At 53.9% G+C, this 15,214-nt stretch overlaps 1 protein-coding gene and 1 non-coding gene across 4 annotated transcripts in view; one reads left to right on the plus strand and one right to left on the minus strand.

Moving 5' to 3' along the window:
* ANK2 (ankyrin 2) overlaps positions 1 to 15,214 on the minus strand; it is a 380,522-nt gene that overhangs the window by 236,417 nt on the left and 128,891 nt on the right. The window lies entirely within an intron of this gene.
* On the plus strand, positions 2,174 to 2,249 carry TRNAG-ACC (transfer RNA glycine (anticodon ACC)). The gene has a single exon. It is a non-coding gene; the product is annotated as a tRNA-Gly (tRNA).

Below are 15,214 nucleotides of genomic sequence, written 5' to 3' on the forward strand. Positions count from 1 at the left end.
AGCCATTCCAGCGCCTGAGGTGGAGGTCATAGAGCCATCCTCAGCGCCCGGGCCAACTTTGCTCCAATGGAGCCCTGGCTGCGGGAGGGGGAGAGAGAGACAGAGAGGAAGGAGAGGGGGAGGGGTGGAAAAGCAAATGGGCGCTTCTCCTGTGTGCCCTGGCCAGGAATCGAACCCGGGACTCCTGCACACCAGGCCGATGCTCTACCACTGAGCCAACCAGCCAGGGCCTTCACTGGTTTTATTTAAGTGTATTTTATAGGCATGCTGTCTAGAGGCAGCCAAAGCTGTCCCTTGCCATGTCACGGTTCACTTTTCACAGTTTCACTGTATCGCAGCTTTTTAATTTTCATTTATCTAATTTTGTACCCTATATGGCAGGATTGGGCGGTATAGAGGTATTTTTATCTATTTATTATTTTAATTATTTTTGTGGTAAAATAAGTATTTTCTAGCCTTAAAAAAATTGAAAACAATATAAAAATTATCAATTAAAACATTAAAAGAATAGTAAATCAAAATACGTATATTCACTGGAGAGGACCCATATAGAATTTTATATGTTGTTCAAATTACGTAGGTTTAAGAGTGTAGAAAGTGTTTAAGGGCACAGGAAGTGTTTATAAGAGTGTGGGAAAGGTTTATAACTGTGTGGTAAAGGTTTATAAGAGTGTGAGAAAGGTTTATAAGAGTGTGGGGAAGGTTTATAAAGCCTTAAAATATATGTAAATAATAAGATAACTATAAGGTCGGTACTTCGTGGATTTTCACCTATTGCAGGGGGTTCTGGAACCCAACCCCCATGATAGATGAGGGACCACTGTATATTAATTTATGTATGGCCACTCCATTTTATTAAATGTTATAGTTAAAGATATTACAAAATCTAACATACTCTTTCTTTAAAATTTGGAGGTTACTTGAGCAGGGCAAAGTTCTCTGAAGTGCAAACATTTATGTCTTAGAGACAGTGTGTCATCTTCCACAGCAACTGTGTTCATCAGAGCTGTTCAGTGGGAAAAACACGTTTTTCACAGAAACAGTGTTATGCCCCAAGGCCCAGCGTTTTTGCAGAAGGCTCGCCTGTCCTGTCCCTGGTGTTGAAGAATCTCTACAACAAGGCAGCGACCGGGCATCAGGACAGCCGACAGTCTCCCTCCTCCTCCTGGCCAGTGCGACCACCGTCGTGGGTTGAGCTGTGGTTGAGCCCAGAACCTGTGCATGTGACTTTATCGGGAAGAGGGCCTTTGCGGGTGAACGCATGTGCAGAGGGGTCATCCTGGATTGGGGTCATCCTGGATTGGGGTCCTCACAAGAAGGGGGAAATTTAGCACATGGACACGAAGCGGAGATGGCCACATGAAGACAGAGGCAGAACTGGGGCCAATGTAGCTGTACGCCACGGAGTGCCAGTGGCCGCAGCCACCAGAGCTGGACAGGGTCAGGAAGGACCGTCCCCTCGGGCCAGCTGGAAGAGCCAGGCCCTGATGACACCTGTTGTCCGACCCTTGCCCTTCACACCAATGAGAGAATGACATTCTGTTGTTTCGAGCCGCCAGACTGCAGTACTTTGTGGCAGAGTGGGGACTGCTTGCAGGAGGCTGCAGCCACGTGACGGACACCCAGCCCCAGAATGCGGGCAGCACATGCACTGCAGGCTCAGCCCCTGTGAGCGATCTCTCTCTTCACCATCCAGGGGCTGAGCTCAGGGGAAGATGCGGCTCGGGTGGGAGATGCCTGAGCCCCGGTCGCTGTGAGGGGCCAGTCCCTCTGCTTCCCCGCCCCTCTGCACAGACCCTTGTTGGGCTGCGTATCTTTCTGCCACTGAGATCACGGGGCTGCCCAATACACACTGGTCTGTGGCCTGTCCCAAGCCTGCTCAGGTTCCCAGGAAGCGTCATCACATCCACTCCAGGTGGAGCAGAGAGCAGACTCCTTCCTGTGTGTGTGTGTGTGTGTGTGTGTGTGTGTGTGTGTGTGGCTGCAGCAGCAGTCAGGCAGGGTGACAGTGCGAGAGCCGGGCACACTGTCACCATGGACAGTGTCACATCACCAACCCTGGGAGGGGGAGACAGAGGAGGGGGCAGCAGAGGCCTCCCCGCCCTTATCTCCACGGAAACCTGGAGTCAGGAAGAGGCCTCAACGGGTCAGGCTTGAAATCCGTGTCATTTGGGCCCTGGCCGGTTGGCTCAGCGGTAGAGCGTCGGCCTACCATGCGGAGGACCCGGGTTCGATTCCTGGCCAGAGCACACAGGAGAAGCGCCCATTTGCTTCTCCACCCCTCCGCTGCGCTTTCCTCTCTGTCTCTCTCTTCCCCTCCCGCAGCCAAGGCTTCATTGGAGCAAAAGATGGCCCGGGCGCTGGGGATGGCTCCTTGGCCTCTGCCCCAGGCGCTAGAGTGGCTCTGGTCGCAACATGGCGACGCCCCAGAGGGGCAGAGCATCGCCCCCTGGTGGGCAGAGCGTCGCCCCATGGTGGGTGTGCCGGGTGGATCCCGGTCGGGCGCATGCGGGAGTCTGTCTGACTGTCTCTCCCTGTTTCCAGCTTCAGAAAAAATGAAAAGAAAAGAAAAGGAAATCCGTGTCATTTAACCAATGACAACAGGAGAGACGTCCCCAAGGTCCTGTCACTGCTTCGCAGCAGAGAAGAGTCCAGGCCCCAGGCTCATGCCCCTCACTGGGTAGCTGTGACACTGGGGTGACCTCATGGGGGCCTCAGAACCCTACTGCCACTGGAAACAAGGACATTAGCTGGTCAGCGAAAAGTCGGTCCCCTCACCGCCACGCCCTCAGGAGTAGGTGGGAAGAGGGATCCCACTTGTCCTGGAAAAACTGTGTGCATGGCCCTGGGCTGGGCACTCAGTAACTGCCCGGCCCACGTGAACCTTAGAGCAGCGGAGGCCACTTTGCGCCCCGTGGCCAGTCTCCCATAAGGTCCTCGCAAAGACACCCGGGCTGCAACTTCGGCCTCAGACGGAGCTCCTGGGACCTGACTTCACAGTGTCAGCCTTCGCCTGCTGAGTCACTATCATCTCATCTTATGTGAGGCCATCAGCGCTTCAGCTCGAGGGTGGAACTCTTTGGGAGGGTCACACCACATGGGCCGTGTCCTGCATGCATGGTCCTGTCTGTGCCAGTCTTCAGGATGCCTGTCGCCTGCTTGCTCCGCTACGCATGGCGCAGCTCGGTCTCTGGCCATGTTAGTCCTTGGAAATAGCGGATGAACGGTGGGGTCCTCAGCGGATGTGGTTTTCCAGCAAAAACTTAGCAGCACAGATGCAATGTTCCCAACGTCACAGCTGGCTTGAAAGCAAGCAGCAACATGTGTTTTTCTTTACGTTGAAGATAAAGTGTGTGTCCGTAGATGGCTACTCCACATGGCCATGACCTGAGGGAGGCCTCCCGTCCTCGCCTCACATGTATGTAAATCATATCGTCAGAGGTGCGTGAGCATGGCAGTGGACAGAAGGGACAACGGCCAGGCAACTGCCATGTCCGAAGGCAACTTGGAGACCGTCCCGTCCGGCTCCTTATGGAAGAAAACTGCGGCCCACGGGACTGCCCCCTTCACCCGAGGCCAAACCAACCAAGTAGCACTTGGAGTCAAATTCCAAGTTTTCTCATCCCCAACCAACCCGGTGACATTAGGACAGGACCTTCCAACAGGTCAGAATGTCCAACTCGGAATAAAAAACAACTATTCTCCATGACCCTCCACCAGGTGGAAAGGTTGTCAGGCATTAGAAGCAGGTTGCTGAATGAGCCAAAACAATGACTTTTTTAAAAAATGTTGCAAAAAAACCCACGTTCAGACCATGGTTTGCTGTGCCCGAGGGTCACAGTGGGACCAGGCAAAGGTGGGGACAGATTTGGAGGTGAACTTGGTTTCAAAAGTGTTATCACTCTTGGCTGAAGAATGTCCGTGATGGAAGAGAGGCTTGACGCCAAGAGGTAGCACAGGAGGACAGGTGACAGATGAAGTTGGTCGCTAACTCCTCCTGAATGAAGCAGCTTTCATGCTCACAGATTGTGGGCTAGAGATTTAGGAAGGGGGTCCTGCAACCAGCTCCCCGGGACCCAGAGACCCAGGGAGCTGTGCTGTGACGCCGACCCCACAAGCCGCGACACAGGTACCACCCCCCCATACAGAAATGTAAGAGACCCACAGAAAATCATCTCCTCAACAGGAAGTTTCAAGACGTCTAAGTTATCCTTCCAATGAGAGCGACCGTCTGAATGTAAGTGACAACTCGACAGGGTTTCTGGCACATTCCCTGCAGTCACACACACACGTCTGTGTGGTACATTCTGACGGCTGGCTTCATCACAGACATTTGGAAGGTTCCGCACGTTCTCTGTGGGGTGGCCGGAACGACTACACACCGTAGACGATCGTCAGGACACAGGGGACTGTATCCCCAGGCTGCCTGCCTTCCCTGACCCGGGAGCTCCGCGCCAATCAGACCCCCTCCCGTTCCTCCCCCAGCCTCTCATATTTTCCTCCCAGAAAATTTCCTACTTCTTTTTTTTTTTTGTACTGCTACCCTCACATTGATGAGCTTACATTTTAAAGGGGGGGGAAATGAGCTGAAGGGAATGGCATAAGCGGATTAAATGCCAGTGATCCGATAACAAACAGAAGGAAGGAATGTCGCTGAGTTTGCCTTTTCCACGAGGAAATAGAGGCTCTGGAAAACACAGGAGCCCACAGAACCAGACAGCGCCCAAGGTCAACAGATGCAGTCCAAGCGTGATGCGGGAAGACAGAAATGCTGAGAGTTCTCGTACAAATTATCTAGACTCGCCCCCCAAAACCATTCTGGTGCCTGTACACATGCTGCAGGACGCTACCTACCCGCTGGCACAGAAATAACATGTCCACGAGGCTTGAGTGCACACGGAGTCCCTTTCCTTCTCTCTTTCCACGCCCTGCTCTCCGCACTCCTGTCTCCACTCAAGGTCGTCTGTACAAGGAGGTAAAACATCAAAACGCCATGTGACCTCAGTTACCAAAGCTCCTCATCCTGTTTTGGTTGGTCAGTGAAAAATTCCCAGGTTAAAAAAAAACCTATTCTTATTTTCTTCTTTCTCCCTCAAATCTACCGACCTCGAGTCCCAGATTGACCAGGGAGCTTTTCCAATGACAGACCACACCAGACGTCCCTCCGCTCAGGGTCCGTCACTAGGCCACACCTCCGTGCAGCAGCCCCACCACAAGTTGTCGTCCACTTGACCTGCACCCGTCTCTTAGCCCAAGCAGCTGCCTGGAAGTGTAAACTCAGGTGCCCTGGCAGAGTCCTGGCCCCCAGCACCCCGCGGCGACAATGCCTTTCATCCACGGTGAATGTCCTTCAAAGACTCATAGACAGGACAGGAAAAACAGGTGGATGTGACCCTGAACTTCAAAAAAGGGCTCGGTCCCCAAGTTTCAGCATATTTGGTCCTAGACACTGGTCTAGACGACTAGATCAGCTCCTGAATAACCCACCAAGCCCTTGGGACCTCACTCAGTTTTCAGGGGTACCTAGACTGCTATGTTAAGCATGTCTTCTATTTTTATTTATTTACTTTTTTTGGTATTTTTCTGAAGTGAGAAGTGGGGAGGCAGACAGACAGACTCCCACATGTGCTCAGCCAAGATCCACCTGGCAAGCCCACCAAGGGGTGATGCTCTGCCCATCTGGGGTGTTGCTCCGTTACGGCGAGAGCCATTCTAGCACCTGAGGCAGAGGCCATGGAGCCATCCTCAGCGCCCAGGCCAACTTTGCTCCAGTGGAGCCTTGGCTGCGGGAGGGGAAGAGAGAGATAGAGAGAAAGGGGAGGGGGAGGGGTTGAGAAGCAGATGGATGCTTCTCCTGTGTGCCCTGGCTGGGAATTGAACCTAGGACTTCTACATGCTGGGCCGATGCTCTACTGCTGAACCAACCAGCCAGGGCTAAGTGTGTTTTCTATTTTTAAAAAGGGGAATCTCCTCTCCCCAGGAGGCACCGCCGTGCCCCTCCCCACCCTGGCAGCCCAGAGGGAATGGAGGCAGGGGTGTCAGGAGGTGGAAAAGAAGCAAGTGATGCATTCATGCTCTGCAGTTGCCTGGTAAAGGTGATCCGCCCTCTTTCAGCAGAATGGCACCGTGCACCGGCACAGAGACTCGAAGATACGGAGAACACATTCATGCCGAGGTTGGACCGGCCCCAGGAGGTGCTGCCTGCTGGCCCCCATCCTTCTCGTCCATATCTTCTTCCCTGTGAAGCTGGGCACACAGCAGACAGCGCATCTTCCACGATCGATCGAACAGACTGCAGATAACTCAAACTCCCCGGTCACGATTAGTTTAACTGGGAAACTCCATCTGGTTATGAGCTAAACAAACACACAAGGCACAGCAAACCCCTCTCCCTGGCCAAACCAATGGCTCCTGTGGCCTCATTCAAACTCACCCTGGTCCCCTCCTGGTCTAAGATTTGTCCTCAAGGTGACCCCGTTCTGAAGGGTGTCCCGTTCCACCTGGGTCTTCCCTCCGAGGCCAGGATGCTTCCTCCTGCACTCCTTAGGTGATCCCCTGCAGGGGCTCCTTCCACCACACTGGCTCATTTAACATGGCTGCAAGCAGAAAGGGATGATCCCAGCTCTGCCAACTGGTCTGAGCCCCCCTCTAGCAGCACAGCCTCAGCCAGGGGGCCACACCACATCTGCAGGGCCCTTCCCGTGACTCAGATGCCCACGTGTCCCAGGGGCAGGCATGTGACATCGACGGAGAGAGAGTCGGGGCAAGTACCTGCCGGAGGTCACTGAAATAGGGGTCAGATGGGCCGTTCAATGTCCCTGCACCGCTGTCGTCTGCAATACGTGGACAACGCCCATTTAAACTGCTTTTTGTCATCAAGAGTCACAGGCCTGGCTAGGCTACTTGATATCGTTGGATGAGGACAGCCATGAAGATGACAACTTCTATGACACCAGACTCGGAATCAAACCCACAAACTTCTTTTCCGAATGGTCAGTAACTATTCTCAAAGAGAGAAACCTTCTTCTCCAAAAGTGTAAGGAAGGCGTGTGTATGGTCATAACGCAAAGTTAGCCTTGGGTGTGAGAAGTTTTGTTTGCTTTAGATTTTACTCTCCAGAGACCAGCTTTTCCCCATCAGGCCGTTGGGACCCCGAGGTTTTTGTCTGCTCTCTATGGGGAGGACTCAGGAAGGACGCAAGGGTCTATTCCTGGACTGACCATTAATTGGGTCACAACCATGGGCAAGTCACTTTACCTGAATCTCAGGGCCTTTATTTTGAAAATGGAAGAGTTAAACAATGCGTATGATTTCCAAGGCTGTCCTATGAGCCTTGGAAATGCACTCAGTCGTTCTGAACTCGTGTCGTGTGAGACTGGGGCGTCACCCTGCCGCAGTGCTGGCCACACGGTGGTCCTTGGATCCCTTCTCGCCGTGCTTCTTGAGTCAAACACCAGAGAGAGGCCGTTTCCTTTCTCTCCAGAGCCACCAAATGTGACGAGAGCTGTGTCTTGATCCACGGGGTGCACAGGCCTCTGCCGGCTGCTCAGTGCTTAGTGAACGTCACCTTGACCGTCATCCAAACCTCACTCTAAAATCTGATTCTTCTGCAGGGTCTCACTGCTCTGCTGGGCAGGAGAAGGATATTCGTCGGCCAGAGGGGGTGTTTTCAGAGACGGGAACCTCCAGTGTCTGAGCAGGTGTCCTAGCACTGCCTCAGGGCGCCCCACTCTGCAGGTGCTGCCTGTGGGTACCCCGTAACACAGGTGGAGGTCGTTCAATGGTCAGAACTCTAAGCCGATTCTTAAGTCTCTCGCTGGTGCCACTGACTCTGGAAAAGTAAAGAAGCTGCCTTTGGGCAACGCTGGTGGCCGTGTCATGGGCCTGCTCGCTAGAGGCGGGAGGTTTGGGGACCATGCAAACATCCCCAGAGACCCTGTTTCCAGAACCCCAACACGAACGATACCAGGTAGAGACACTTACGAACGTATTCTCTCAGCGTGGGGCCCTTCGGGGAAACAGTGGAAAGGCTACAGGTGGGAATGAGGAGAAGCTGACCACAGGTGAAGGTCTCCGGCTCGGCCGGGATGACAGCTCACGGTCCTGCACTCTCTGCAGCCCACTGGGCATGTGGCAGTGCTCAGTGCCCCGGCAAGAAACAGAACGGGTGCCAACACACTGGACACTCACAGGTGACCTGACCTAGATCTCTGGCCTCAGTCCACATGTAACCTCTTGATCGAGATGTCTCTCCCTTTCTCCCATCACCTAGGAAGGACCTGAGGTTCCAAGAGGGTAAGTGCCGGTCGAGGCCACCCCATCAGTGGCAGAGAGGGTGTGGACAGAGGTCCTCAAGCGCCCATTCCTGCAGGGTCACATCCCTCATCCCTGATCCCGGGCCCTTGACTCCCTATACAGTTTATGTCCCCAAGTCTGGGACAGACCCATGGAAGAACAGGTCTTCTAGGTGCGGAAACCAGCGGGGAAAACAGAAAGAGAGAAGAGATGAATTCGAAACATTCTCTATGTTCTTCTCCCTCCAAGGCCCGCAGACATGATCGAAGTTGCATATATTTTTCAAGGAGTTTAGCCAAAGTGCGGTCTCATGAGCAGAACTGGTAACGTGAGTCATATTTGAGCGAGGGGCTGGTGCTCCTCCCCGCACGGCACTTGGGGACAAGGCGCTCGGAGACAAGCTCTATGCGGTGCAGAGAGTCACCGCTGCTACAGCCCCTGGTAGTCTACCTAGGACGCACAAACAGGCTGCCCCCCCCCCCCCCCCCCCGCCGCCCTGTGCACGCGGTGTCTGCTTCCGGAAAGAGATGACATCCACATGTGGGGTCTGGCGGCCGTGTGCCTTGCATTGGACGTGGGGACTTTCACCGTGTGGTTCTTCGTGTGTCCCCCTAAATAATGGGGCAGCGGGCAGATGGGAGTCCCGGCTCTTAATGAGCGGCCTCTCCTGGCCGCCACCTGCAGAACCTGCCCCTGCAGCTGCCCCACATGGAGGACAAAAGACCAAACCACTGGCCACCTGAGGTTTCGTCCATGGGGATGCTGCCGTCCAGTCCAACCAGACACCAAAGCCAGGTGGGGGGGGGGACAAAGTCACAGCTGTGTTTCCCGTGACAGCCCCAGGACTGAGTGAGCCTTGCTGTCAGTGGCTCCGTCCCTCAGGAGGACGCTGAAAGTCTCAGCGTCCCAGCACTAACGGGCAGGGGCCAGACGGTCTGTCCTCGCTCCGCGCGTCCTGAGCGCCCCTCCCCTCACACACACTGAGTGCAGGATCAATGGACGGTTCACAGAAAGGGAACGACCTCTTCCCAATAAAGGGGAAATAGACATTTGTAGCTCATTAGTAAACTGTACAGTTATTTTTTTCTAGTGCAGGTCGAAAGGACTCTGGAAGATAATAATACACACAGCTCTTCCTTGTGTGTGTTTTTTTTTAATTAAAAATTACAATTTATTTCAAGGAGTTTTTGGCAGACTTCACATAGCAGTCATGGAGCTGGCAGACAAGACCATTTGAGTCGTCTGTCTGCTCAGTATTTTTCAAGCAAGTAAACAGCTCAGATCTGAAGGAAGAACAAGCCATTATCTCGGGGGAGCTCTCCAGGACGGTGGTGGCAGAGGTCTCTGTGTCCTCTACTGTTCCTCACTCTGATTGTCACCAAACATCCTTACGCTCCTACTTACCCATTCTCCCTCCTCTCAGCCTAAAGCGGGGGACCATCAAGCTCCCCACATTCAGACAGAAACCCCCTTCTGTACGTAAAAGCATCTGTGTAAATAATTTTGCAGCATACCCATGAGTTTACGTTCCGCCTTGACCCTTCAAAACTTCTTAAACCTGTCCTCATGTATGACCGCCTTGATCATTGTTTTCTGTCATTTGAATGACTTTTTAATGCTTTTCAGTTTCACTCTTAGTTCAGCACATGCATGGGGCCATTCACTCACAGGGGTTAATCAGAACGGCCCAGCCCGCCATGGACTCTGAACCAGGGCCGTGCACCGCTGTCCCTGCTGACATGTAGCTCCCACCACACGCTCCTCCGGGTCCTGGTCCTCATATCCCGTGGAGCCCAGCCCTGTGTTTACATGACAGAGGGTACCGTGCCCCTCCCTGTGGAACTCCGTGCTGTTGGTAAAAATTGCTTCCATCTTATTTCATCCTCTGGGTTCTCACCTACTTTCAGCACCAAGTACCAACCTGGTGAAAGCAGTCCAGATTCATGTTTCTGGGTCACCTGTGAAGGCATTAAATTAGGTGCCCCCCCAGGCTGACTGCCTGACCCTGACAGCAGGCTGAGCTACGGGCCCACACAGGTGCCCCCTTCACAGAGGAGACGCCGCAGGCTAAAGTGACACCTGGCTCAGGACACAGTGAGCCAACCTGACAAGGCTTCCCCTTCTCTCCACGATGGCCCCTCCCTAACCAGTTCCCTGCCTTTACTTTGTTACTGTTATATAAACACTGTCCTCTCTTCTGACTGTATGTTCCTGCTACAAATGAAATACAGGCTTCTTTTTTTTCCCCCCAGCAAGTAGAGCAAGAGTTTGTTGGCCATATAGGAGGGAAGTCAGAAAAAGGGGACCTTGCAGACAGGTTCAGGGGTGAGCCCAGATGAGCTGCCGCTGCCCACTGCTCCCTGGTGGCAAGTCTCCTGGGGACCCGTAGAGCTCAGGAAAAAGAGAGGAGTGGGTGTGGGGGTGTGGGGGGGCATGCTCCTGGGGAGAAGGAGGAGGGTGAGGGAGGGGGAGGGGAGGGTTGGCCCCAGGAGGGAGCATGCTGGGGGCTTTGTCCTAAGGGCTTTTAAGGGTGGAAATCTCAGGGGAGGATTTAATAGAATATTCACCATCTCTCCACTGATTGGTCAGCTCCAGGGCAGGGGGTCCTTAGTCATCCACACTCGGATTCCTTTGCCTGTGATATTTATGACTCATACAGAACACTAGAGATTATTTTTCAAATAGCTGAAGTTTTTATTATGCTAGATGATAAATATAATTATGTACTTTTCATTGAAAAGTGAATCTTAGTATCAGGTTAGTCAGATCTTACATTTCGGTTTCTTTCAAGTAGGACAATGAAAAATGATGAAGAACCCTGATGGCCGGTCAAGTGGCAGGTCAGCATTCCTCCCGCTGACAGTTCAAGGGCAATCCACAATCGTCACCCGGTCTCCAGCCCCTTCCCCTGCAGGGCATTTGGGAGAAGGGGTGTTCGAGCAGCAAAGGTAAACCCATTGTGACCGGGGTCGCGGCAGAGGTCAGGCCCCGCAGTGGCTGTGACTCTGAGCAGGTCACCTCACGTGCGGGTCTCAGGGGCCTCTGACCCGCTGGTTACCTCGGCGTCCTCAGCTCCGAAGGCCCATGTTTTAGACAAACATCCGCCACCTTCACCGGCCGTATCTTTCACAAAATGCTCAAATCTCCAGGCATCACAGAAGTCCTTGTTCCAGAATAACTTTGCTTTCTTCCAATATTCCTTCTCCCGGGATCAAGGACAAGTGATACATGATCCGGTCTTGTTTATGTGTCCAAAGGGCCTGGAGTTTTCCACTAACTCTGGATCCAGTTCTTTTTTTTATTTTTTCCTCTAAATTCGCTCAGTCGTGTGGACATCGGGCAGGGTGACGCTGCCCACACAGGCCCTCGCAGACCCAGCAGGCCTCCCGAGATGTGACTGTGAACACCTGGTGTCTGAGCAGATGAGTCTCCGGCCCTGATGGGGGAACTGTGTGTGCAGGGCCCGCCCAGGGGAGCGCCGCCCAGCGACAGCCACGAGGGTCTTCTGCTCTCCCCGCACCAGCACACACTCTTCCCCATCATGGTCGGACGTGGACCCCTGCCCTTTGCCCCAAACAGAGCGCAGGGACATCCCTGCCTCTACCCACACACGAGCAGCGTTCTTCTCCTCCGTTCTAGGTTTTTCCTCTGGCGCCCGCTGCCAGCACGTTGTCTCAGCTGGATTCTGAATTAAGCCCCTGGGTAAGGACTGCAGGTCCCCTCACGTCTGGTTGGCTGTGAGGGAGAGCTTGGCCTCCCGTTTAACCTCGGACACACCTGGCAGCCTCCTTACTGCTCTCCGCCCTCCATCTCGTCTGCTCTGTCTTCACCTGCCCCTGCGGTTACTGAGTCCACCTCTCCCCCTGACCACACCGCCCACACCACAGAGACGGCCACAGCTCCCCGGTGCCTGGTCCAGGGCCCCACACGTCCACACCGTAGGGGCACCACACACATGCCTTCTCCGCCCTCCTCTGACTGGCTATACCCCTCCTGTGCTCCCAGATTGTTTCAGAGGTCACTCCCTCTGAGAGACCTGTCCTGTGAGGGCAGCGGCCACTATGCCTGCATCATGCTCTTCCTGGCTAAGCACATGCCACGTGGCTGTCATGACTCAGGGGGCCACGTCCCCACGAGACACGAGGAGAACACGCAAACTGCTGTCCCCACCGAGGCTGCTCGGTGTCCACTGGGGGTACAGCCAGTCCCTCACGCTAACAGCGTGACCGGCATGGAAGGAACAGGCTCATCGTAAATCAATCTGACACTTGAAATACAACATGGATGAGCTGGAGACACGCACGTTCCCACCGTCATGTTTCCGTTATTTCTAACAGCAACAAAGCCGTGACAGAGAAATCGAGCATTTCACCCAAAGTCTCCTTCCACCAGACAAGCTCTAGTTCTGAGGATTTTTAGGGGATTTTCAACAAAAAGACAAAGAATTTCTATTTCTATTTATCTCCTAGATGAATTCCAGAAGAGGATCCTATGTTTAATTTCCAGCCAACAACAGGCTAAGAGGAAGTTTAAGTTTGTGGAAATGGAAGGGAGCCCTCCACTCACTAGAAAGAGAGGATGACGGGAGGACACCTGAGGACGTGGGGATGTGCGCTGTCCCTCAGCTCGGGCCGCAGCTTCCCCAGGAAGGGTGGACAGAGTTCTGCAGAACAGCTGCTGCCCACATGTGTCAGCACAAAGCACCGTGGCCTCGGCGTGGTCCCATGGAAGAGCAGGGGTCTGGACCCAGCCGCACGTGCTGGAATGACTTTCACAGACGGGACAGACCGTATCCTCTGCCGCCGTGAGTCCATGACGGAGCTGAGCCTCAGATGGATACACGCAGACGTCCCCCAAAGTGATTCCTGACTCTGCGCATCACCCTGTCCAGAGCTACCGGGAAAGTTTACATTTCCGCTGCTCACGCCACACGGGGGGTCGCCTCCATTCCCAGACACGTGCGTCACACAAAAGGCATCGCTTACCTTCCGAAGAACCAGTGACAAGGACGTGCAGGTGCTCCCCATCTGCAGCACGGGGCCTCCCAGGCACCAGCGCCCCTGCCACGGGGGTCCTGTCCTCTCCGCGTCCGCGCGTGGGGAGCGGCTGCCTCAGAGCCTCCAGTCCCTCGCCTCTGACTCTCTCAACCTTCCCGTCTGGACCGCGTCCCGACCGCTGCAGACGGCCACCCTTCCAGGGTTTCCAATAACCCCCGCTCAGCCAAATCAGATCGCTCCTCCCTGGCTGGGTCCTTTTCTTTCTCTCTCCCACACAAACACGTCCCTTCCCCGGGAACGCTGTCCCGCACGTCCAGACACAAGCCCACCTTCTCCAGCTCTTGGTCACTTTTCTTTGCACACGCATCTTAGAGACGACCTGGCCGCAGGACACACACACACACACACCATAGCCGCCGGAGGGGTATCACCGCCTTTAGTTTGAAAATCAGGAGAGGTGCACCAAAATTCTGACTTCTTATGTCCTTTGAAAACCACTGAGCTCCCCCGACCCCCACGCGGCTGCATGAGCAGAGCTGAGCGGCAGCCATCCCCATGATGGAGGGCGCCTGCTCTCCGCACACCTGGACCCAAGGGGCAGCTGCCATCATCAGAGCACTTGTGTGTGTGTGTGTGTCGGCGGGAGAGGGCATTCCTTAGAAACGCTTGTCACTCTGCATCCATCAGAGGTCAAAGTGCAAAGTGACCAGGAATCGAGCCCTGCTCCTCACACCACCAGCTTCCCTCCTCATCCAGCTCCAGTTCTCATTTATACCCTGAACTGTGTACATCAGGAGACTTTATAACTCATAGAAAAGGTGCAGTAATCTACTGAGGGTCGCTGTGCATCATTTCTCGGTGTTTAAAGTCACATGACCTCTGTCACACCACCCGGAACAACACATCATGTAAAAGCTTCTTTTCCACAAAATAGTGCCTGACCCATCCATGCAAGAGACCCATTTCCCTGCCCTTAGACTCCCTGAAAAGCTTGAGTTTCCAGGTTTCACAGAGAAAAGGGAAAGAGGAGCCCATCACCGATTTACAAGAACTGGCAGCAACATTCAGAGAGCTGCTGGCACACGTGAAGGGCGGCTTCATCCTCGGACAGGGGTGTCCACACGCTGGACGAGAAGCCCTCGGACAGAGACTAAGTTTCAGCAAGGCTTTGAGTAGAAGAGACGGCACACACCAGGAGTCTGGAGATTATCCAGAAAGGCACAAAGGAAAGTCACATTTGCTGGGACAAAGGGAAGAACACAGGGGGGAAGGGCTGCCAGGAAATAAACATCCATGGACGATGGTGGGGATGTGCGCACAGAGCCCCCAGGAGACAGGGAGGCCTTGCTGTGTGTGTGTGTGTGTGTGGGGGGGGGGGATGAAGGATGAGGGCTTCACTGAGGTGGTGTCATGTATGCTGCCTTGTTTGAAAAGTGCAGTGTGACTGGCACAGCCTCTCAGGTTGATCCTGCTGTTACTTTAGGATAGACGAGGGGCAGAGCAGAAGGGGCAAAGGAAGAGATTAGAAAATAGTTGGGGAATATTCAGGGTACTCTGTGCAAGGTTTCAAGCGTAAGAATGAGGGGGGAAAGGTGACCCCTCGCAGAACGTTAGCTTCTGAGTTACAAGAAGAGTTGGAGTAAAAGATCAACTGTATGTCACAAACACAAGAGGTGCGAGACCAGCACAAACTGTCACTTCTGAACGTGAACACGGTCAAATTCACGGTAACTGCAGAGGGAAGGGGGCATGCGGGAAAGCTTTGCACCTCCCTCTCACTTCTGCTGTGGCTGAAACTGCTCTAGAAAACACCTACAGCCCGACCTATGAGGGCGCAGTGGATAGAGTGTTGACCTGGAGCACTGAGGTCACTGGTTCAAGACCCTGGGCTTGCCTAGTCAAGGCACATATGGGAATTGATG

This window comes from Saccopteryx bilineata, chromosome 1, assembly GCF_036850765.1.
Source record: "Saccopteryx bilineata isolate mSacBil1 chromosome 1, mSacBil1_pri_phased_curated, whole genome shotgun sequence".
Taxonomy (NCBI): Eukaryota; Metazoa; Chordata; class Mammalia; order Chiroptera; family Emballonuridae; genus Saccopteryx; species Saccopteryx bilineata.